Source organism: Alexandromys fortis, unplaced genomic scaffold, assembly GCF_014885135.2.
Source record: "Alexandromys fortis isolate MF-2015 unplaced genomic scaffold, M_Fortis_MF-2015_v1.1 scaffold_75, whole genome shotgun sequence".
NCBI classification, from domain to species: domain Eukaryota; kingdom Metazoa; phylum Chordata; class Mammalia; order Rodentia; family Cricetidae; genus Alexandromys; species Alexandromys fortis.
In genome coordinates this window covers 4,686,866-4,711,609 of record NW_026067956.1, presented here as the reverse complement: position 1 = coordinate 4,711,609, position 24,744 = coordinate 4,686,866, and the positions used below count along the sequence as shown (strand labels likewise).

The window sequence follows — 24,744 nt, the reverse complement described above, 5'->3', positions numbered from 1 at the left end:
GAGAGTCAGAACGAGTGTTCAGAAGCCTCCCTTTGAATCACCGCACACTTCATCATTACAGCTGCACAAGACAGTCGTGCTCTGCAAACAGAGTGACTTCACGTGACTAGGGCCATACCTCACCTTCCAAGGAGTAGTCATTTTTTTCATCTGTCTATGAATAAGGAATTTTGAGATGGGGTCTCTGTAGCGGAGGCTGGCCTCTAAATCACCATCCCCCTGCCTCAGCTTCCTAAACACTGAGATTACAGGCTTGTAGCACCCAACCTTGCTTTGCAAACTGTCTGGCTGGAATAACTTTATTCTTTACGTCCAAGTGTAACATCGGGGGACTGCGGCCCATGCTGACAAATGATGGCAACGCTGTAGTAAAAATATGGATTCAAGCACCACACTGAGGGTCTTTCCAGGTATAAGAGACTCTTTGTACCCTCCTCAAACCACTCACACCATCCAGTGCATAACTAGTCTCTTCCCTTTCCTTTCCCCCAACTCTTCCCTTCCCCTTTTGGCTTTCCTTTCTTTTTCCTTCTTTTGGGGGAAGTGTAACTTTTAAAGACCCCCAATTCTCAGAATTAATACATTAAGAACATTTTGGTATACTTAAAAGCCTGTTAAGAGGGTAGACCTTACACTGAGCATACTACCATAGGAGACACACAGACAAAACTTGGGGTGTTTCCCAAGGAACAGAGCAGAACATGAGAATTTTCTTGTCCCTAATGCTTAGCAAATCAGTCATTCAGCTCAAGTCAGGATAATTTTAGAAAAAAAATAAGAGGCATAAATGTGGTATTGGACGTGAGAAGGCTAGAATAAAAATTCCTCTTTTGTTGGTAGAAGAAAGAATAGGGTCACAAAACCATTCAGCAGAGTCTGGGTTTTTATTATCTATTTCTTCTTCTTTTTTTAAGCTGTGGCTTTTTGAGACCTGGTTTTGCTGTAGCTTTGGAGCCTGTCCTGGAACTCACAGAGATCCACCTGCCTCAGCCTCCCGAGTGTTGGGATTAAAGGCATGAGCCATCACCGCCAGCCCGGTTTTTATTATTTCTAAAAGGAAAATGTAAAAAGGAGAAGGGTTAAGCCCAGTCACCCTGTTTTACTCTGTAGAGGTGATTCAATTTCAACTGGTAGGCCAAACAGAGATTCTCCTGTGATAAATGTTTGATTTAGTAAAACAAAAGAGCTTCATACAACGTGTGCATCCCCTGAAACTAATATTTCAGGGGAGGGAAAGAGTAGACCCAAGTTTGTTAGAGACTAGATTTTGTTCAGAACATTAGAATTTGCCATCAACTATAGGCTTAAGAATAATTCTGTTGGCTTGTGCCCGTTCAATGGTCTGCTGTGTGCACATGAAAGAGTTAGGTAGAATTTAATTTTAGTACTGGAATCTGTTTAGGATAGCATTATTATTAATATTTAATCAAAAACAATAGAACTCTAGTATTAATAAGCTCACACATGCAGATAGAACCAAGCAAGGATCTTACAAGAGTCTCCCTGAGTTGTGACTGTCTCAGGTGATTCATTTTTTCTTTTTTATATGTCTTTAATTAATTAATTTTTTTCTTTGAAAAGGGGTTTCTCTGTGTAGCACTGGCTGTCCTGGTTGTCCTGGAATTTGCTTTGCCAGGATGGTCTCGAACTGAGAGATCTGTGTGCTTTTGCCTCCTGAGTGCTGGGATTAAAGGTGTGCGTCACCATGCTTTCTTTTTTAATTTTATACATTTTTAAATAAAATACAACTATGTCACCTACCCCTTCCCCTTTCCACCTTCTAGTCAATTCATTTTGAAACCACTTGGAGACTGTGAGGCAACAGGAAAAGAGACAGTATCCAGTGCAGCTATATAATTCTCCTGGCTTCTGCATATTTTAGTTTGGTAGGATTAAGTTGCAGTGTATGGTCAAGTCTGTTCCCCATGTCTGTATTTTTAACACTATATTCACAATTTTATGCACTGCTTCAGGGCAATTCTAAATCCAAAGTCACCTTCACTCACAAAGAACTTCTGGAATGTCCAGTGCCCTAAATTTCTCATACCTAAAATTTTCAGAGTATAATTATTTTTGTTGGTTCAGAGCATAATTTTTAATGAAATGATGTCTCTCTTCATTTTTAAAATCAGAAATGGTATTAAATATGTTCTAGGATCAGTTAGCAAGCCGTTTGCTTATCTAAATCCTAACTTTAAAAGATTACCTTGCTGCATTTATTCAGCCATTGTATTCCTCCCTACACAGTGAGCTGTAGACTGAACTCTGATAAAATTAAGACCAAAGGATCAAACCTTTCTAAGTCATGTAACTGCATCCCAGAATAAAGCTTAGAAATGTTTATAGAAATAGAAGAATGTCTACCAACATGCCTAGCATCTAATTAAAGACTACTGGATATATAATGAAGCTGAGAAAGTGACCCATAATGAGGAGAACACCCAATCAAATGAAAATGGCCTTATATGGACATGTGTGCCCTGAAAGGGGCATAAAACAGTATTATAATAATGACATGTGTTTGAAGAGTAGAGATATAGAACATATTTTTTTAAAAAATTGAGGGATGAAAACTGTAATGTTTGGGATGGAAAAATTCAACTAAATGTGATTCAGGGCAAATTAGATGTGGCACAAGACTAGTAAACTTGAAGGCCCCGCCACAGAAAGTATCCACAGTGAAAGAATTGGGGACTAGAGAGGTGGCTCAGCAGTTCAGAGCGGGTACTGCCCCTGAAGCGGGGACCTGAGTTTGGTTCCCAGCCTCCACATGGGACAGCTCACAGCTGTCTAGGGCCTCCAGCTCCAGGTGATCTGACACCTCTTCTGAGGTCAGAGGTCAGTCCACCCACCCACCCAACCAACCAAACAATTAAAAGTAAAATGTTACAAACAAAAAATAATGAAAGGTAAAGACATTAATTTGTCTGTTTGTTTTGAGAGAGAGTGTCTCTGTGTAACAGTCCTGGCCATCCTGGAACTTGCTTTGTAGACCAGGCTGGCCCCGAACTCACTGAGATCTGCCTGCCTCTGCCCAAGTGCTGGGATTAAAAGTGTGTACCAACACCGCCTGGCAAATACATCAATGACAAGAGAATCAATGAGCTGTGAAATAAATTTCCAGGGATCTCATATACATGTAATTGGAGCAACGAAAGGAGATGAGATACACTGGTAAAAGAGAAATAAGAAAACTATTAGCCCAAACCTTTGAATTTGCTGAAAACTATTACTGCACAGATTCAAAATACTCAAAAATAATAAGAAAACTAAGCCAAAACACATATAACCATATTGTTTAAAACCAGTGATAAAATCTTGAAAAAAGCTAGGAAAAATTCTCAGCCAAAGGAGTATTTCAAAATAAAGATGTGTTTAGAAATAGCCAATGTAAGATAGCTCTTCATTGTAGGCCACAGTAAAGAAATATTTAAGTCCTTCAGACATATGGAAAATGGGAGCTGGGAGATGGCCTAGTTGGTGAAGTACCTGTGGGTCAAGGACAGAGCCGAGATCTCTAGGACACACATAAAAGCCAGTTATGGTAGCTCACACGTGTAACCTAAGCACTGAAGTGGGGTTAGGGCAGGGAAATAGACAGGCACAGTTCTTGGAGGTCTCTGGCCAGCAGCCTAAGGAGTCAGCGAGAGACACTGCCTCAGAAAAACAAAGGAAGTGGAGGGCAGTCAGGAAAGACCTCTAGCCTTCACAGGCATAAACACAAAGGAGAACGACACTGCGTGGGACCATGCAGATGTACACAAAGAGACAGAAATGGTTAACTACCTTGGTAGGCTGTGCTAGCTAGTTTTTGTCTCAGCTTGACACAGGTAGGGTCACCTGGGAAGAAAGAATCTTAATCAAGAAAATGTCTTCATAGGATTGGCTTGTAGGCAAGTTGATAGGGCATTTTCTTGGTTGATGTGGGAGGGCCCAGCCCATTATGGGGGTGCCACCCTGAACAGGTGGTCGTGGAAGTATAAGAAAACAAACTGAATAAGCCAGGAGGAGCAAGCCAGTAAGCAGCACTCCTTCATGGCTTCTGCTCCAATTCCTGCCTTGAGTTCTTGCCATGGCTCCCCTTGGTGATGGACTTACAAGCTGTACAATGAAATAACCCCTTTTCCCCACAAGCTGTTTATAGTTATGGTGTTTTATCACAGCAATAGGAACCCTAACTAAGACACAGACATATAAGAGTTGTTCTTAGTATTTAATTCTCCTTTAAGGCAATCAATATTTAAACAAAACTACTAACAGTGGGGTCAACAGGATGGCTCAGAGGATAAAGACACTTACTGAGAAGCCTGACAGTCTGAGTTTCATCACAGAACCCACATGGTAGAAGGAGACAGCTACTTCTGAGGGCTGCCCTCTGACCTCCACATGTGTACTGTGGAATGCTCATCCCCACATACATACAAATAAACAAATGTTTAAGAAAATAACAATAGTGGAAAGACAGTGGCACATACCTGTAGAGCTAGAAGGGAGGCTGAATCAAGAAGAGTTACTTGAGCCAAGGAATTTGAGGTCAGCCTGACAACACAGTAAGAGCTTGTCTCAAATACAAATAAAGAACAGCCAGGCACTATGGCACATGCCTTAAATCGCAACACTCGAGATATAGGGACAGGCAGATCTCTGTGAGTTTGAGGCCAACCTAGTCTACATAGTGAATTCTAGTAGCTAGTGAGACTCAGAAAAAGGGAGGGAGGGAGGGAAGGAGGGAGGGGGAGAGGGAGGAGGAGAGAGAATTAATGAATGAATATGAATGGTGTGGCCAATGTTGTGTGGGTGTGTGCTTGTGTGTGTGAAGGCCAGGGGGTATATGTTGGGTGTCTTCCTCCGTTACTCTCTACCTTAGTTTTTGAGACAGAGTCTCTCACTGAATCTGCAGCTTGCTAACTTGGGGGATCTTGGTGGCCAGTAAGCCTCGGGGATCTACCTGTTCCACCTCCAGTATGCCCAGCTATTTTTAATTTTTTATGGTGTACATGTTTATGTGCTTTGGTAAGTTTCGGTGCACCGTGTGGGTACAGGTGCTCAGGAAGCCAGAAGGCCTTAGAGCCCCTACAACTGGAGTTCCTAGTAGTGATGAGCTACCTGATGTGGGGGGGGGGGTCTAGGAACTGAACCCAGGTCCTCTGCAAGAGCATTAAGTGCTTTTAACTACTGAGCTATTTCTCTAGCCCTTTGTGCGTGAATTCTGGAGATCTCAACTTAGTTCCTTGTCCTTATAGGGCAAGTACTTTACTGATGGAACCACTGTAGTGCCAAATCCCCAGCCAGATTTTGACATCTCCTTCAGTAAATTGCTAGAGCAAGTATAAATGTAACAAGTTAAATTGACACTACTAACTGGATTACAATTTTTACTTTCCTGGAGCAACTACTAACAATAGCAGAAGGTACATTCTCTTCAAAATGGCGTGTGAAACACAAAGTCACCAAACTACGGCACAGTAGCCTCTCCAGCCTGTTTTTGTATAGGATGTGGACAAAGAAGGCTCTTAATATTTTCAAGTTTTTTTTTAACAAAGAAAGAAAATATATGCCAGAGTCTTTGTGTCCCATAAAAATTAAAATATTTACCAATTTAACCTTTATAGAAAAAATTTACCAGCCTATATTCTAAGCCATAAAACATGTCTTGGTAAATTTTAAGTAATTTAAGTAGTGAGAAGTATGTTCTCTGACCACAATGGAATTAAATTAGTAATCAGTAACAGAAAGTTATATGGAAAATCTCAGTATTTTGAACTAAAATACTTCTAGATAACCTACTGATTAAAGAAGAACCCAGGGTAAAATTGGAAGGCATTTTTTTCCCAGCAGTGGTGGCACCTGGGAGGCAGAGGCAGGCAGATCTCTGAGTTTGAGGCCAGCCTGATCTACAGAGTAAGTTCCAGGACAGCCAGAGCTACATAGAGAAACCCTGTCTCGGGGGAGGAGGGGGCATTTTGCATTTTGAACTGAATGAAGATAAAAACACAAATTTTGTGGCATTTCACTAAAGCAAACTGTGAAGCGTGACATTTAAAGATAAAATGCCTGTGTTAGACAATGAACTTGGTTCCTACCTTATTAAAGCAACGAAGTTAAACATACACCCAAAGAAAAAGGAAAATCAGTTAATTGTGTCAATGAAGCACTGATTTTTTTTAATCAATGAATTGATAAACTTTTAGTCAAGCATGATTAGAAAAAAATAAGAAGAAAGGCATTGACAATATGAGTGGTGGTGTGGTGGGGTTATCTATGACCCCAACACTTGGGAGGTTGAGGACAAGAAGTTACAAGTTAATCACACTGGCCCAGGAGGCCAGCCTTGGCTGCAGGAGACCCCTTCTCAAAGGAGCAAAAAGGATTAAGGTGTTCTGTTATAACTTCATGGTAGTTTAAATCACAAGGGATATTATAGAAAGTTTTAGAAGGTAGATCTAGAACTTAGATGAAATTAGATTCCTTGAAATGGTTATTTAGAAGATCATTCAAGAAGACAGAGATAACCTGAAGAATTTTGTGAAAATCGAATTTCTAGTTAAAAACATTCCCACAAAGACATTCATGGATTTTTCCAAACATTGAGGCTAAAATGTACCAATTATGCACAAACTTCTAGAACACTGGCAAGGGGAAGTTACTTGCTAGTTTATTCTTTGAGGCTAGCATTATCCTGACACCCAAACCACATCAGGATATTACAAAAAAGAATTCCAGGCTGGTTTCTTTCACGAATACAGATGTGATAATTCCAAAGAAAATATTACAAAATCAAATTCAGCAATCTCTACAAAGGGTAGTATTCTTACTAGCTGATGTTTAGCCTACGAATACATGGCTTGTTTAACAAATTCAGGGCTGATGAGATGGCTCACTTGATGACCTGAGTTCAATCCCTAAGATCCAAGTGGTAGGAGAAAACTGATCCCCACAAGTTGTCCTCTGACCTCCATGCGTATACCCTAACATGCATGCACGCACACCATAAAAACATTAAATTCATCATAGTAAAAAAAAAATCTGATTACCTCAACAGGAAGACAAAATCCTAGGACCTTTAAGACACCGCCTCTCAGGCGACTAATAATGTACTCTGAACCCATACAGCATCCACAAAGGCCTATGTGATACAGGTATGATCTGCAGCTTGTGGGACAGCTGGGAGGTAGTAGAGCCCATGAAGGCATGCCCAGAAAGGGTTTTTTTCCCCCCTCTCTCTTTGCTTCCTGAGGTGGATGGAACTTGTACACTTCTGTCCTGGTACACTGTGTTACTATAGACCCGAAGGGTCAGGGTCAAATTACCACCAACTGAACCCTTTGAAACCATGAGCCAAATAAAGGCCTTATGCCTGCCTGCCTGCCTTCCTTCCTTCCTTCCTTCCTTCCTTCCTTCCTTCCTTCCTTCCTTCCTTCCTTCCTTTCTTTCTTTCTTCTTTGGTTTTTTGGTTTATTGTAGAGGCAGGGTTTCTCAGTGTAGCTTTGGCTGTCCTGGAACTCACTCTGTAGACCAGGCTGGCCTCAAACTCACAGAGATCTGCCTGCCTCTGCATCCCCAGTGCTGGGATTAAAGGTGTGGACCTATGCCTTTTAAGTTGGAATTTTCAGGTATTCTGTCACAGTACTGGAAAGCAAACTAACATGGACAGGTACTTCTTCAGACACAAAGACCTCTACAAAGTCTGTCACAAAGACCTATCTAAAGATGCTTCCCCTCTAAGATCAGGAATGATACAAAGTATCTGTTCTTACTCAAAGTCAGTCAAGAAAATGAAATAAAACTGATGGAATCCATCATCCCTGAGCGTTCCCAACCTCTTCATAATCTTTCCCCTCCCACCCCTCTCCTCGGGCATCATTGCTCAGCTGACTATAGATTTTAGTTTGCTTGTTTTAGAATACTGTGATTGGGAACCATGTGGTATGCATGCAATTAGTCTGAAACTGATAATCTTACAATCAAAGTTCATAATGAGCCACTTGATGCTCATTCGATCCCCTCTTCAATTCCTGGAATTCCAGTTTTTCTATTACAGTAACTTTCATATGTTTATCAAAAGGTCTGATAGCTTACCATCACTGTTCTCTCTCCTCTCTCTCTCCTCTTCCTCACGCCACGTCAGGATATCTCTTCTAATTTTTCAACTGTTGATGACAAAATTTTACACCAAGGTTACAATCTTTGTTGATTTTATTATTTTCTTTCCCTCCCATGGATAAAGATAAGCCATCACTAAACTTGTTTCTCCTTTTAGTTACCTCTTCCTAACAGCCTCTTGCCCCTTGGTACCAACCCTTGAGCCTTACCTCACTATACCTCTTTCTCCTTCAACCAGTACAGGCAGAAAACGCTTTAATCAGATACCCGAGGGATGTGTAGTTGGGCACATAAGGAAAACCTGCTTCACTGGAAAAAGTGAGTAAGTATGATAATGTCTTTTTCCTTCAGTGACAACACCAGGAAAGAAAGCAGAACAGCCAGCTGGCCTCCAACTCTTTATACAGCCCAGGCTAGCCTCAAACTCTTGTTCTTCCTCTGTTAGTCTTCTGAGTGTTGGGATTATGGATGTGAGCTACTGTGCCTAACTTCCAGTATTTATGCCTTTCAGAATGCTTGGGAGATAACTACTTTCTTCCTCCTCAGCAGTTTTGTTCATTGCTGTCTAGTGTGTTGAACATATACTGAGCAAGCCAGTCAATAAATCTGATTATTGCCGGGTAGTGGTAGCACATGCCTTTAATCCTGCACTCGGGAGGCAGAGGCAGGCGGATCTCTGTGAGTTTGAGACCAGCCTGGTCTATAAGAGCTAGTTCCAGGACAGGCCCCAAAGCTATAGAGAAACCCTGTCTTGAAAAATAAATAAATCTGATTATCTTTTTTCTCTGGTAATCCAGGTCCATCACTGCTTTAAGATTAGACACACACATATACACACTGTATTACTTATATAAGTCTGCCTGAATTGGGTGTGGTTGTTTGCTCATGAAAGGCTAAAGTGAGAAGATTATGAGTTTGAGGTAGCTATGGATCTATATAATGACACCTTATCTAACAGAAAAGCCCTTTTCCTCTTCCCTATATTTTCCGATCCTAGTAAATTTCAGTTTTCAGTCACTTCATATTATACACTGTTAGCAATTATTTAGAGCTTTTACTTCATTTTCACATTACACATTCTATTTATAGCTTTTATTTCATTTTACACGCATGAACTTTTCTTATATACCTATCTACTCTATATAGTTATATTAAAAAACAGTACTTCAAGTATCATATGCATTGTGTGCTTTAATGTTGTGTGTGTGGCAGAAAAGTGGACACTGACATTGATGGTGGTGGTGCTACCTGTAATCTTAGCACTCAGGTGGTATAGGCAAGCAGACCAGTTTACATCCAGCCTTGCCTACATTATGAGTTCGAGGCCAGTCTGGGCTATGTGAGATCCTCTCTTAAAAAAAGAAGTAGACACTATCAATAGACAAAAACAGGCTGCCTTTTTGTCTTCTAAGATGTTTTCCAAGTCTGTGGTCTTTCAAGGGAACTTAGATACAAAGATTCTATAGTTTTTGTTATATTATTAATATTATGTATGATTTTTAATAAATTGCTCCCTCAATGTTCAGCTTAAAAACAAGAAAGTTTCCTAAAGAAAAGCATATGAAGTTATAAAATCATTTATATGTTGGTAAAAATGTTTCAGAAACAAAGTAATATAAAAACTGTACACTAGTCATTTAAGTCTTGGCATTTTCATAGAAATTTTTATGGGAATCATATTACATAGTTAATATGAATAATTAGCTTTAGGAAAATCCCTAGTTTATTCTTTACAGAGAAGCAGGAAAAATTACCCTGGATCTCTGCAGTACTTAAACTATTCCTTGTTGCCTCGTGAAGGAATCAATGCGGTAGTACACAGCCAGAGGGTTGCTGAGGCGTCAGAATAAGACCATAAAAGTGTAACTCATATTTTCTACAATAGCTTTTCAAATAGCTAAAGTAAGAGTAAGTCGTTCTCTGGCCCCCTCACCACCCACTGTCTTCCAACAACACTAGAGTCAGGCAGCAAATACTGACGCGGGTTCTAGTGGTGGCGCCGGAACAGCAGTTCTATTAGTCATAGCCTCTTGGTCCACTGTCAGAGTGCCAGCATGCAGGGTGTGCACAGGTCTTCCCCGTGTGCCACGCTGTCAGAGTGCTGCCGTCATTCTACGTCCCTTCTAGTGCACACCGAAGCACACATCAGCATGAAATTATGGAGAAGATAAAACCTCAGCTACAATGCTTTCTTTTACCGACATTTATATAGCAGACTTCCTGTTTATAATTTCAGAAGTTTGGCCATGCAATACTATTAAAACCTCAGTTGCAGCATAGTTTGAGGATTTTTTTTTGGTAGCCACTTCCCAGTTGAGAATTTGTGTACTGGTAGTGGCGGTGGTGAACACCAAAGCAAATAACAGTTCTGAGCTAGACATCAAAAGTCATGTTCTCACTTTTGGCCATATAGAGAACCATCATATGTTATTTTCCCTGTTAGGTATAGTCATTATTTGACTAAATTATAGCCAGTGGAGTGCATGGAATGTTGTCTGTTATTTTGAGACCCACCCCCCTAAGAGACTTTCCTTCTGGGCTGTGAGTGTAGCTCAGTTGGGACAGTGGTTACCTAGTATGCTCAAAGCCTTGGGCTTGATCACTAACACCTCTAGGTAGTCAGGGAGTTCCAAGTCATCTTCGGCTATATAAATTCTAGGTCAGTCTGGGTTACATGAGACCTGTCTAAAAAAAAAAACAAAAAAACAAACAACCTTCAAAACTTTCCTTCCAACATACTAAAACAGAAGACCCCAAGGAAGTCTTGGAGCATTCAATTTTAAAAGGCTAAGTGAAGAAGTGCCTTCAAAACTCCTTGTTGAACTATTGGTTTTCTTCAGGAAGAAACAAATATAATATATAAAATATATTCAGTGTCCTTATAGCACACAATTTTGTGAGTACCATTTATATTATAACACATGAATGTATTTCCAGTTTAGAGGCTGTGGGTATGTGTAAACATTCCTTCCAGGAGGGGTGTAATGCACTTAGCCACACTGACTCTCATTGCTCATGGGTTTTATTGTGGACAAGCACCAAGGAGTGTAAAGGCAGTTTGTGTGTTTATAGTAACAATGGTGAAATGCTACTCACTATAAAAACCCTAAAACAAAGGCTGGAGAGGTGGCTCAGTGGTTAAACACTCGCTGTTCTTCCAGAGGACTGGGGGTTCTGTTCCCAGCACTCACACTGTATTCCGGGCTTCAGGGACTCTGACACCATCTTCTGACCTCCATGGGCACCCAAATATACTCACACATAGACTTAAAAACTAATTTAAAAAATAAAATGTCATTATAAAACAAATTTAAACTTGAAATCAGCATCATCCTCCTTGTGCCAGCTCATGTCCCTTCTCAGCGGTCAGCCCTCGTAGAGCCTGCTTCTGTGCTGCTATGGCGGCTGCTCTGAAAAATCTTCTCCTACTTCCCCAACTGAACTCTTTCTATGTCCCATCAATGATGAATAAGGAGAGGAGGGGGAAAGTCAGACAGCAGAAAGAACCTAAAAGCATTGCTTCATTTCCAGTCCCCAAACACCACCCCAGCTACCTCTTAAGTACAGGGGCAGCAAGTGGCAAGCACGTCCCCCTCCCAGCTCTCCCAGTTATTGTCCCTCCCCTTTTTCCCAGTAGCAAGAGCAGTAGCTGCTAACAGAGGTTACTCTTACTTTAATGTTTTTCTTTTTCAATCCTATACCTGTTTGGCCAAATCCTTCTCCTTCCTCCATTCCCTTGCCCTGAAATAGGGCCTCACACTATGTGGCCATGGCTGGCTTGGAACTCACTACGTAGACCAGACCGACCTCAGACACATAGATTCATGTGCCTCTGCCCTGTCTCCTGGGTGCTGGGATTAAAGGCATATGCCAATATTACTTGGCAAGGTACAATCTTTCTACTCTGTGGCAGCTCTTGAAATATTTAGCAGCTCCCATCAACATGCTTCTCACATTTAGAACAAAACCTAAACTTTTCTATGGCCTACAATTTTTGTGATTAAACCTATTTCCCTAGTCTCATATCCCATCTTTTCCCTTATAATTCATTTGACTTTTTAAAAAAATATTGTTGTTATGAGACTGGAACCAGGCTTATATCCATGCTAAGTAAGCTCTCTACCACTGAGCAAGACACTTGGCCTGTTCTCCCTCTGTCTTGAACACAGTGCTCTCCCCTGGGCCTTTGCAGAAGCTATGCTCAGTATCTAAGTTGCCTGGGTCTTTGCCTAGTTCACTAGCTCTCTGTATTCAGTTCTCTTCTCAAATTAAGATTTATAGCCTTCTAACGACTCTGTCTAAAGCAGTGGTTCTCAGCCTTCCTAATGCTGTAACCCTTTAATACAGCTCCTCATGTTGTGGTGATCCCCAACCTTAAAATTATTTTGTTGCTACTTTATAACTGTAATTTTGCTACTGTTATGAATTGTGCAGTAAATATCTGATATGTGACCCCTGTGGGGGTTACAGTCCACATGCTGAGAATCACTCAAAGTGTCCCCTGCCTTCTAGTTTTTATCTGGGTTCTCCTCACCACCACTCCCTGTCACACTCATCTGTTTCATCACTGCAGTACAAACTTTATAGAGGCAAAGGTGCCTGGCACAGAGAGCGGCGCTCAGTAAGTTCCAGGAAACAGGTAAATTGCATGTATGCAGGAATTGCAACAAATGAAGAAGGAAACAGACCAAAGTAACTGCAAAGAGGACACCACACAAGTCACACAAAGTGACACATTGCAGTTTCACTCATCAAGAACATAATAAAATAAATGAAATAAAAATGTACTTCAAGATGTTATAGAGTTTCAGAAAAGTAGTGAGAGAACAAGATCTGCAGAAAGTGTTCAGAGAAAACGGGTATATAATCTTCAATGTTGGGTAAGCCATTTTTGTTGTGTGAGTGGGATAAGGTCTCCTGTAGTCCAGGCTGATGCTGACCTTGATCTCCTGATCCTCCTGCCTATACATTTTGAGAGCTGGGATTCTAGGCTCCCATAGCCAGCTGTGGGAGAAGCAGAAGATCATAAGAAATGAAGGAAAAACCTTTTCAACTTCTGGGCAGAACACACAATCGCTTAACAGGAGGAGGACATCATGCTGACCTTCTCCTTCCTCTAAGCAATATTCATCAGAAAGGGAAAAAAAAACAGAAAAAAATTACAGTTTTTATTTTGGTGTGTGTGTGAGTCCAGACAGGGTTTTTCTGTAGCTTTGGGGCCTATCCTGGAACTTGCTATGTAGAACAGGGTAGCTTTGAACTCACAGAGATCCGCCTGCCTCTGCCTCCTGAGTGCTGGAATTAAAGGTGTGCGCCACCACCACCGGGCAAAAATTTGCAGTTTTCAGCAAAGGCAGCACAACCCTAAACTGTTAATCTAACTAACCATCACCCAAGAGTTAATGAAAACATAGCCAACACAACGGTTCAGTGAGTAAAGGTGCTTGCTGCCACGTCTGACATTTCAGTTTGTTCCCCAGGACCCACATGGTGGAAGGAAAAGACCTGACTCCTGCAAGCTGTCCTCTGACCTCCACGTGTGCACCACGGTACACGCGCACACACGCGCGCGCGCGCGCACACACACACACACACACACACACACACACACACACACACGGCAAATACAGTGCCTGTGAGCCTATGCTGGGGAAAAGAAGCCAGTGAAGAGCAGAAATGAAGCAGGATGGGGCTAAGGTTTGTTGAGAACATCAAAATTTTAAATATAGCTCAGAGCCAAACCACCAATGAAATTAAGATTACAGAAAAGAACCAAACATTATAAAACATCTAGTAACCACACTTTTCATGAAGGTGACTCTAATTTTGAAACATGCAGATATAGCATTTTTTTTTACTTTCAGTATGTAATAACTAAGGTTATTTGTGGCACAGAAATATTTTCCTATATGCTCAGCAATTTTTTCAGTTTCTATTCAAATCTCCACCCATGAATTTTTGGTCATATTCATAAAGGACATATCAAGGCTTATGCTTAATGTAAGACTTTGTTTACATGATGAAGAAATACGTATTTTAATTGACTTTTGAAATATTCCTTTCAAAAATAAACTGTAGAACCTGGGGAGATGGCTCAGTAGGCAAGAGCATTTGCTGCCCAAGCAAGAGGACCTGAGTCTGAATCTTCAGAACCCAGAAACTGGGTGTGACCACACTACCTCTAAACTTGTGTTGACACATAGAGACAGCAGATCCAGGCAGTCTTGCCAAAAAGGCCAGCTTCAATGTTTAGTGAGAAACTGCCTCACAAATCAAGGTAGCAAGCAGTAAAAGACAGCCAACACTCTCTCTGAGCTCCACAAGCTCATGCATGGGTGCACACACAGATGCATACCACAAACACTCCAAATTGTATTTGAACTCAGAAAGGTAAAGGAAAATAACATAAGGAGTTTGAGTTATTCTAGTTAATGAAAAGACCATACTTGGCTCTTATTACCAGTAGCTAGAACATTGCTGCTACTAGCTAGTGTGGTTAGTTTTACTGCGGAGTTCACTGCTGTCCTTCTTCAGATTTCTGGAAGTTAGGTGCTGGTTAATCTCATCACGGAGCTCATTCTCTTCCTTTGTCAGTCTATCCAGACGTGCTAGGAGCAGCCAACCAGCAGCAGCGTTTTCCTTACTCTTCCACAAATTGTCGGAAGCTTTATACACAGACTCACCAAATCCGTTGCTTCTCACACATGGTGGATCAGGATAATCAGATTCATTTGTCTCCTGAAGTTTGTAAAACAGTTCACACCATGAGCTCTCAGTACTCTCCAAGTTCCCAGGGGAGGCTTCAGTAACTTAGGTCTAAGTTGGCAAAGCGCAAAGCCCATTCCAGATGTTTAAAAAATCCATCCTCACACTTCTGCTGCTCTAGAACCACTTCTGTTACCCAAATCTGTGATTAGTCAGGGTTCTCTAGAGGAACAGAACCTACAGAGCGAATCTATGTATGCGTATATACAGAGTGGCTTACAGGCCATTGTCCAGCAAGGCCAACAAGGCTGTTTACCAATGGAAGGTCCATGAATCCAGTAGTTGTTCAGCCCTTGAGGTTGGATGTCTCTGCTGGCCTAATGCCAGCGAAGGAATCGACTTGCTAGGGAGTGGAAGCTGGCAAAGAGCAAGAAAGCTTCCTTCTTCCAAGTCCTCTAGAGGCTGCCAGCAGAAGGTGTGGCTCAGATTAAAGATGGATTTTCCCACTCAAAGATCTGGATTAGAAGTGGATTAGAAATCCTCCTACTTCAAATGATTTAATTAAGAAAAAAGATTCCCTCACAGGTGTACCCAGACATTTGGGTTTTAGTTAATTCCAGATGTAGTCAAGTTGGCAACCAGGAATAGGCCATCACACCAGGGTAGCAAGCATTCTGGCATGTGGAAAAACAGCATGTGCAAATCTGTGTGGTAGAGTTTGGTTGAGGTCCCTCCTTCAGGACGGCATTATGTCATCTGGAAGTGTTTACTTAAGCTCCCCTGGGCTGCCTCCATGGCAGCTGTGTGAAGTCACAGAGAAGTTGAACTGTCTGGGGCCCGATAACAAACTGTGTTACTGCAGTGTGAGTGCCGTGTGCATTAAAGACATCCCTGCTAGAGGAGACTTTAAAAACAAAAGGACTTCAAAAAAATCATTAAGTGATCCACAAAGGGCTCATAAATATGTATTTGTCCACTATATGTATATACTTGATTTCTTAAAGATCTACTTTTATTATTTTTAATTATATTTTGTGTGTGCGCACGCACGCATGCACGTGCATGTAAGTGCCACAGAGGCCAGAGGTATCAGATGTCCTTGGAATAGGAGTGGCAGACAATTCTGAGTTTTCCCAGCAAAGGTGCTGAGAAGCAAACTCCAGTGCTCTGGAAGAATCGTACATGCTCTTAACAGTTGAGCCATCTCTCCAGCCCCTGGATGTACTTACTTAAAAATGTACATATTATGAACTTATAGTGCTTTTGACTCATAAATATAATTATGCAACTATAAGAATATTTTTTATCTCTTTTAGAATATGAATTATAGTAGCCCAACCACTATTTCTATCTCTAAAAAGGAAGCATATTTAACCTAACACTAAAGACACATAAATAATAGAAGCTTAAAGTGAATTGTAAAAGATACCAGTTTCTAAAGGTTATGTGATTTACCTTGATTATTCACATAAAGGTGGTACTTTTAGTTCCCTAGACATAGTTAAGCCCATTTGCCAAGTAACGACCGATTTGAAAGAAAAACAACTCAGAATGTACTGTAAAAACGGGAGGAGTACATGCAACTCTTAGGATTTCTTTTCCACAAATAGTCTAAGTCTTTTCTGTCCATTTTGATTTTGAGACAGCTATATTCTGTCGTACATTCTGGCCTTGAACTCCTCTCAAATGGAGGCTGTTACAGGCACTAGACACCATGCTTGGCTCTTTGTGGTCTTATGAAAGGACCAACAGAGTTCTCTTTATTCTCAGACAGCAGGACTGATGTTATGGTAGCCAGGAACAAAGGACACCATCACTTTAATTTAGCTTCTTTAAAGCTCCAGACTTGCCCTAACCGTATTCCCAGAGTTCCTGGCTAACTAGATAGCCTCCTGGTCTTCTTAGCCTCCTCCTGGCTTTAGCCACCAGCTACATTTCAGAGACCACAGAGAGCCAGACTCCAGCACCCCTGGGAAAGTTTAAATGATGTGCTGCTTTTCCTGCCCTGAGGTCGGAGCCTCCTCTCCCACCCAGAGACCAGAGCCTGTGCAGCTCTTGCCATCAAAGCGCTAATGGCTTCTCTTGGAATCATCGTTCCAGTCCTCCTGTCTCTGGGCACACAGCAGAGGCTCCAGCACGGTCTTTCATTCTTTCGTAGCTCCCAGTTCTTTCACATTCCAGTTTTTAAGTCTCTAGGATCCTGACAAGGCACGTGACCACCGTTTCCAGTAAACACTTTCAGGTTTTTCCTTTCTAAAGGTTTTGAGCTGAGACATCACAATAGTTGACTCACAGAGTCACCCTTGGAAATTCTGTGCTAAATTTCGTTGATTTGTAGGAGAGGAAAAAAAAAAAACATCGCTTTTTTTTTCCTGTCAAGAGGATATCTGTTCACCCTGAAATGCTAAAAATAAAAATTTAGATTCAGGCACTAATACAAATTCCTCAGCATGATTACTCTGAATAACGAAGACCTGACCATCTATTTGTCCAGCTTTCTTCCTCCCACCATCCATACCCACATCTACCTAGCTGACTGCAGGCCCCAGTGTGCACTCTGCTTTGTTCTCTTAGGATGCTCTTTTTTATTCTTAGCTAACCTGACTTTGGCCACACAGGAAAACATCATCTTTCTTTCAAGAGACACGCCAGGTCACACTACTTATGGGGAGCTGTGCAGGCTAAGAGAGCTCACTCCACTCTTGCCTCTGGCTGGCAGCCTTACACTCTAGCATATGCCTTCTAGATTTCTAAAGCTGGGGCTGGAGAAGAGTGTGGGATGTAAGTATGAAAATCATGAAACCCAAACAAGCAATGCCTTGTGTGGCGTATTTACACACTCGTGAAGAAATGCAGGGTAGAATACACACGTTTCCGTTGCACTTTCTTGGAAGAAATTTGGTGATAAACATGAAAGGTATAATTCCACCAGGGCAGTCTTTTGATGCTAGATAAATGTCATGCACACCTTCCTGTTATAGAATATTGTGTAGGGTCATTGTTAGCATTTAGATTCCCCTGATTTCATTCTCTCCAATATGGGTATTCTATGCTTCAACTCTCTAGGAGAGCCACTGGGTCTTTACTCCTGGTTCAGTATCCTCCATCCAAAAGGCAGTTAATGGTCATGACAGTTTCCAAATTCTCCATTTACTCCGGAAAATTCTCCATTCACCTTGTTCTGAGTTGTCACCTGAACAGTGTCTTTTTTTTTTTTTTTTGAGACAGGTTCTGTAGCTCTGGCTGTCCTGGAACTCAACACATACACCAGGCTGGCATCGAACTCACAAAGATCCGCCTGCCTCTTGCCTTCCTAGTCCTGGGATTAAATGCCTGCGCCACCACCGCCTGACTACAACACATATTCTAAAAACCAAAGTTTTCTTTCGGAAGACTTAATTGTTGCTTCTTAACAGACAGAGATCTTTTCTGTAATTGGGCGGACTGATCCTAGCGAAGAGTATTTCCCTGTTCTTAACTCACCTACCTATAAATAGCGCTCACCGAGCTGAGTCACCAGAACCCAGAGTTTCCTCAAAATAGCTCTTAAGGACTGCTGGAATTGAGTCGCTCCACTGGTGAGGACTCTGACCACACACCCACCAAGCCGGGCTGTGGAGCCCAGCCACAGAATGGGTTCCTAACCACCTGGCGCCCAGAGGGCGAGTCCGGCGAGTGAGACCCTAGTTCCTCGGCCCTCTAAGTCTGGACTCAAGCTGCAGCTGGTGGCTAGACTCAGCCTTGACCGCACAGAGCCCTCCCCGCCCTGTAGGAGCAGGGAGCCGCAGGGGGCTGGCACCCGGCACCGCCCGCGCCCACTGAAAGCACAATGGGGCAAATCGAGGGGTCACCTGGCTCCAGCTTCAGACCCCCGCGCTGGCCTCCCAGTTGCTGCCAAACCACCTGATGACCTCAGACGACTACTCAACCCTCTTAGGGTGCCAGAAGCTGAGGAGCAGCCCTGGGGGAAAGAAAACGGAAGTGCCACCCCCTGCAGGCAGGGTGGTGACGTCACCCCTACAGCCAGCCTGTAGCGGGGGCGGCTGCCCGTCACGTGATCCACGCCCCTCCGAATCCCGCGCGCGCGCTCCCCCCTCCCCCCAGCCAGACTCCCACCTCTCCCGCCTCCTCTCCCCAACTTTCACCCTCCCAGTGCCCGCACGGCTGTCAACAGCGCCAGCTCCGCCCTCTTCCTTGACTCCGCGCCCCCGCCAAGGCGACTCAGCGGTCTCCCTAGCTCAGGTCCGGCCCCTGGAGCGCAGGGTGCCCCCTCTCCCACCCTGCCCCCAAACTCCGGGTTCGCAGGGTGCGTGGGCCCCAGAGTCCGGGGCGCGGTGGCAGCGGCAACAGAGCGCCTCACTGGTTCCTCCCTCCGAGGACCAGGCGGACCCTGCAGGTCTGCGCCCAAAGCGGAGCCAGAGGCACACACGGCCTCCTGGGAGCCCCCTCCCCTCACCCCGCGGCCCGCCCTGCACCCCCAGCCCTGCAAGCCGAGCTTCGTCTCTCCTGGGGGCCGTGCACAGATCGCCGCCTAGAGCCCCTCACTCATAACCCCCTCCCCGTGCGCGCTGCTGGGGTTACAGATTATTTTGGCTGTTCCTGCTGCGCCTCGTTCTATTTTCTGCGTCCCCCCCGCGCACGATTCCCTTCTAAAAGTGGAGGCTGGAGGAGGGAGAAAAAGAAGCCAGTGTTGAAAGGGGCGGCGCGCACTGACCTGTCAGCGGCGGAGGAAGACCCCTGGTCCGGGCGAGCTCTCCAGCCAGCGGGGGCACTGGAGCGCAGGGCTCGAGCGGAGCGGTAGCTGCGCTCGACCAGGTGTCCCCCTAGTCGGGTCTGCGCCGCCCCCTCCCTCGGCGTAGCGCTCCCCGCCCCAACGCCGGGGACCAGGGAACCCCCCAGCTCGATTTTTTGTGCAGTTTCAGCAAAGCTCCGAGGAAGTTGGTCCTTTTGTTCCACTATTTATAGATTGCGTCAACATTGCGAAAAGAAGAAGGCGGAGCGGTGGCCCCTCCCCCGCCCCTCGGCAGCCTCCCTGGAGAGAAAAGCCCCAGCACACGACCTAAGTACACAGCGCGCCAGCCGCCCGCCCCCGGCCTCCTGCTCGCCACGTCCCCCTCCCCCCCAGCTTGGGCCCGGGCGCTGCCAACCCCGTCACGTGCCCTCTCGGGAAAACCAGCTCCCCCGGGCTGTGCGCCTCCCGCTCCGTTCCGTGGCAGCGGCCTCCGCCCAGCTGCGCTCCCCAGCTCGTGGCTGGGGTCGCGAGCCCGGGTGGTGCGCACGACCTGGGTACGGGCACTCTCGCCACCCGACGGGGGATTCTCGCACGCACGCCTCGTGCGGAGTGGCCCCGAGCGTCCTGCGCGCTCTTGCGTCTCTACCCCCCTCGATCTCTGGGAGCGCCACCGCCCTGCTTGCAGAGTGCGCGCGCGTTTGGGCCTCGCCTGGGAGCCCACGGCCTGGACAAGTCCCTCTGCCCCCCTCGTGCGGCTGCTAGGCGTTGGGTGCTAGGCCTCGCTGCCCGCACTGGTGGCCAACAGGCGTGAGGGGTGCGGGGGCGGCTCGCCACCGCTCCCAGGCAAAAGCGCGGGGCGCGGGGAGCGCGGGAAGGACGTTCGCCCTCCGCAGGTGCAGCTAGCTTTGCGCTAGCTTTTTTCTTGCTTAAAAACGGCGGAGTTTGCAGACCCGATCCTTGACAAGGGGAATACAGTTATTGGGGACTTACTGTTCCGTCACAGGGGTGTTTGAGGCAAAGCATTAAAACTTGCCTTCCCTTCCTCCCCCCCCCCCAGGACGACGTGATAGGCCCCCTCCAAACCCCGAAGTGAAACTGAGCTCCCTGCTGGCCTAAAGCCTAGGCTGAGCTCGGTGTAAACAAGAAGGGCGGTAAACACACGAAAGGAAGGCCTCACAATAAAGGCAAACACAAGTGGCTGGTTTAAGCGTAATTAACTTCCGTGGCTTCTGGTCCTTTCCCGAAGTGGTTGTCTTAGAATGCAGTTGGACTTTTCGAGATGAGAATAAAATAAGGTAGCCACCAGATAGATCACTGGTTCAGGAAAACAGGCTGAGCTGAGATGAGGACAGGAAACGTGCCGGACCTTTCCTGGCAACTGGAGAGTGACGAACAATCTAGAAGGACCTCCCCCCACCCCAAGTTCGGGCCACCAGCTCTTGTGAGCGGGGCCCCAACACCCTGAGCGGAGATTCGAAGTTGAGTAGAGGGGCGGGTCCAAACCTGGCATCGCTTTCCCAAGAGCCAGTTGGGGATGCGATAGGTTTGCCTGGAGTAGGCAAACCTTTCCAGATTTAGGCCCGCTTTCTTTTCCTTTTTAAGGGAGACGACCTTAGATTCCAAGGATTAGAACGTGAGTGTCAAGCTGGTCGTGTGTGTGCTTGCTTAAAAAAGGAAGCGAGACAATATAAAGCGAACTTTTGTAGTGGTCGCTTCCTTTCCCAAGCTTGGAGCTGCAGGCCTGACAGGCTTTGGTCGCCCACTCCTGGCGGTCTGTAGAGTCAAGCGCTGAAGCGCATTTCCTTCCGTTGTCTTTGCAATTTATCCAGTGGCCCTAGCTGCTCACCTTCCCGCCTTTCTACCCCGATATGTTTTCAGCATTTGGAAAACAAACCTCTTAAGAAAGCAAATTCGTTTCTTTGACAGTTTGACGGCAGCAATATCTACAAACCACGTTTCTTTGCCTTTATTAAACAAGTCAGGGCCTCTTGATCCTTCCCACCCCTGCAAGAATCAGAGTTTGTCAAGGCACAGTCATGGTTCCGATCCCCTGTCCCCTGGCTAAGTCTCAGTGTCTCGGCTATTTTGTCAAAACACCCGCTTTCTTGTCCCACGTTGTTCTTTCGCGGTCTTCCCAGCCGCGGAGAAGGGGGAACGAAAGTAAAACGAAAGCACTCGGAGCGCGTCCGTCGCAGCCACTTCCCTCAGGGCGTTAGACGTAGGCCAGAGTGTGGGGTCACGAAGATTGGCCGAGGTGGGGGGTAGGCTGTTCCTGGAGGAAGCCCAGGAGTTGCCAGGATCTGTCCTGGGCTGCGAGGCTTCCCCCACCTCCGGAAAAGCAGACGTGGATACTATATCAATCTTGCTTGGGAAGTGGGGTCTGGGTCTTAAAGTCTGAAGACTGTTTGGGACCCTGCAGAAGTAAAGTAGGGTGGCACAGAAGCGAGTTTGGCTTCCTGTGGCAGAACCCTGCGGAGTCTTGGCTAGGAGAGCCAGAACTCGGCAAGGTCGCGCAAAGGCCTCTTGGGACGCAAGGCCCACGGAATTCTTGCTCCGCTGAAATTGGATAAGCACTCCGCCCACACGCAAACAACCAAAGTTCTACACAATTTAAAAGACTTAACGAAACTCGAGGGGGCATCCCTCGTCCCTCCTGGGAGTCTCTGCAGCCACAAAGGCGGCCTCGGCAGGTTTGAAAGAGGCGGGTGGGCGGCCTTACAGACTGCAAATTTTAGCAGTTAAGGGAAGGCGTCTTCACGAGGTGAAGGTAACCAAACACAACTGGTGTGCTCAGGAATGGCAGCTGGTGTCAATCCGGTCAGCTAAAACGCGTCCTCGCTTCCCCTTCTCTCCCCCCACCCCCACCACAGAGAACCAACCCAGACAGAGCCGCCTACAAGCCGCTCACACTGGCTTCACTCTAGCCCCACCCCCATACTCTCCTTAACTCACTTTCTTACTTTCCTTTATTATTTACTCTAACACCTTTGTTGTAGCAGTAGCTGTAGGTCCGGGCCAGTGCTAGGAAGAGCCTAAGTCAGTCGAAAGTGGAAACCGTTTTCTCGAGGGCTCAGTTGGCTCACCCACACCTGATGAAGGGCTTAGCAGACGGCCATTACCCCTCCAGCTGCTCGGAGGCGCTTTCGCACTGAGGTCATTCGCTCTGTAAAACCGGAGACAGGAGTCGTGTTTGTATCTGCATTGTTCAGACGAGGCTTCGCCAATAATTTATTTAACCACAGGACTCCAGAAATGGCCTTGCCTTTCAGAGCCGCGGAATGGAGTTCTCTAGGTCGAGCCTTGAGAAGGCAGAGTTGACTTCCAGCTGATGTTTTGTCATTCCAAGTGATGAGTTGGTTTTATTTCTACCCTCGTAACCACACTGGTAAATATCAGACAGCCCTAACTGTGAAAAGGGAAGGCCCACTCTACCCACATTTCTCTCCATATTGGTGAGGCAAGTTTCCCGTGAGATAGACCCTTAGGCTCTCATTTTTAGCCTTCCTTCATTTCTTAAAAATAAAATTACTCAGCAAAAGCTGGTTTTGACTCAAGAGATTATAAAAAAGGTCTGCGTTCACCAAGCTCGCTTTTTAGTTTCGTGTATGGCTACTTTTCTCACTCTCTTGCAAGTGACATTTTCGTGAACGGGTTCCCTAGGGTGTTGCAGCTAAAGCGGACGTCTGTAGTTATGAAGTTATGAAGTCTTCCTCCTGGGTTCCCTTTAAACAAACAGCACGCGTAAAAAAAAAAGCCCGTGTCTTTTTTTTTAAATTCAACACTGTCCGTTTTATAGTAAAAAATTACAACAAATGCTTTGACTGAGCTAAGATTAAGATTTAAACGCACAAACTTCTGTCCCTTTGTGTCATCGAATGCCCTATTCTCTGAGTTTGCCACTGGAGCCCGCATCAGAGACCTCGATGTGGAGTCCAGTTTGGAAGCAAATCCATGCCTCTCGAGGTGAAATGGGAGCATGCCCAAGCGATGGATCTGGCTTTAGATTTTATGAGGAATATGATCTGGAAAAGGGAACGCCTGTTTCAGCAGACTGCATGCTCTGTTCTAGTCCTCCTAGAATTCTTCCTGCAAACAGCGCGCCTGGCCTCGACCCACAGGGCCTCAGGCGACCTCTGGGCGCTGGGCTTTCAGTTAACCCCGTCGCGGCCTCAGCTGGGGTCGCTAGCCGCGGCTAACTTTTTAACCAAAGGAGAAAGTTTAAGGTTGTAGAAAGGGTGTCCTGAAAGGGACTGGAAAAAGGGAGAGTCTGCGGTTAGCGCCAAAACCTCGGACACCTCGCACTCACTACGAGGCGAAGAAAATTCCCGTGGGGGAAGCACTAGCGTTCCCGAAACTTTGCCAAACTCTCCACAGTCCTGGGGTAGCGTTCCCACGTCCGCCCACCACCGGGTTCTTTCGCAATCGAGCCTGTGTCTGGCGAGGACTTCTGCGTGGGCTAGGGGCTATGGAGAGGTGCAGTGGTCGAACCCTCAGTTTCCCGCCTGCTCAGCCCAGGAAACCCCGAAGCGGTTTAAAAAAGGCGCGGCGCAATGGGGCATGGGGAGGGTGACACGGTTCACTCGCTGTGGGGGTAGGGTTCGGGGGCGGGTGGGACCAGAGGGGAGCAAGCTGTGGTGGCAGGCAGTCCAGGGTTTCTGCTCTAGGGGGCTGCTTCCAAGAAAAACGCGGCGGGGAAAGGAAAGGAGCCGGCAGCAGGGAGCCCCTGAACCGGGTAAGGTCAGGAGAGTGCTCGGGCACCGGCTCGCGGCCCGGAGAGAAGAGACTCCCCCGTGGGCTTCCCCCGGAGTTGGGCTGGACCGGTGCCTAGCCCGGGGCACCGAGGTCGCCTAGTCGCCTTCAGAGCACAGCGGCTGTGCTTTGCCATTCAATGTGGAGGAGAGGGAGGCTCGTCGAAACTAGCACCCCTTGTCTCGAGGTCCTTTGCTCCTCGGAGAGGGAAAAGGGGTCTTGGCAACCAGGAGAAGCTCAGCTGAAAACGACCTAGAGTTTTCAAGTTTGTAAAGTGACCGTAGAATCTTGAAAATCTCAGAAAACTACGCCCATTTCCCCTTCCAGGAGAAAACCAAAGCAAACCTAACGTCAGCCCTCCGGGGTGGCACACGAACTTTGCGTTCCCACCCCGCCTGCCCCTGCGGGCCCCGGGGCGATACTTCTAGGGTAGCCGGCTGTAGGGTACGCGCGTG

At 45.7% G+C, this 24,744-nt stretch overlaps 1 long non-coding RNA gene across 1 annotated transcript; it reads right to left on the bottom strand.

The window, feature by feature from the left end:
- Nucleotides 1–872: 872 nt before the first annotated feature.
- LOC126507593 (uncharacterized) lies at nucleotides 873–19,868 on the bottom strand. Its single transcript, XR_007593591.1, has 3 exons — nucleotides 19,523–19,868; nucleotides 8,080–8,150; nucleotides 873–1,050 (listed from the first exon to the last, which is right to left on the bottom strand). It is a non-coding gene; the product is annotated as an uncharacterized lncRNA (long non-coding RNA).
- Nucleotides 19,869–24,744: the final 4,876 nt, after the last annotated feature.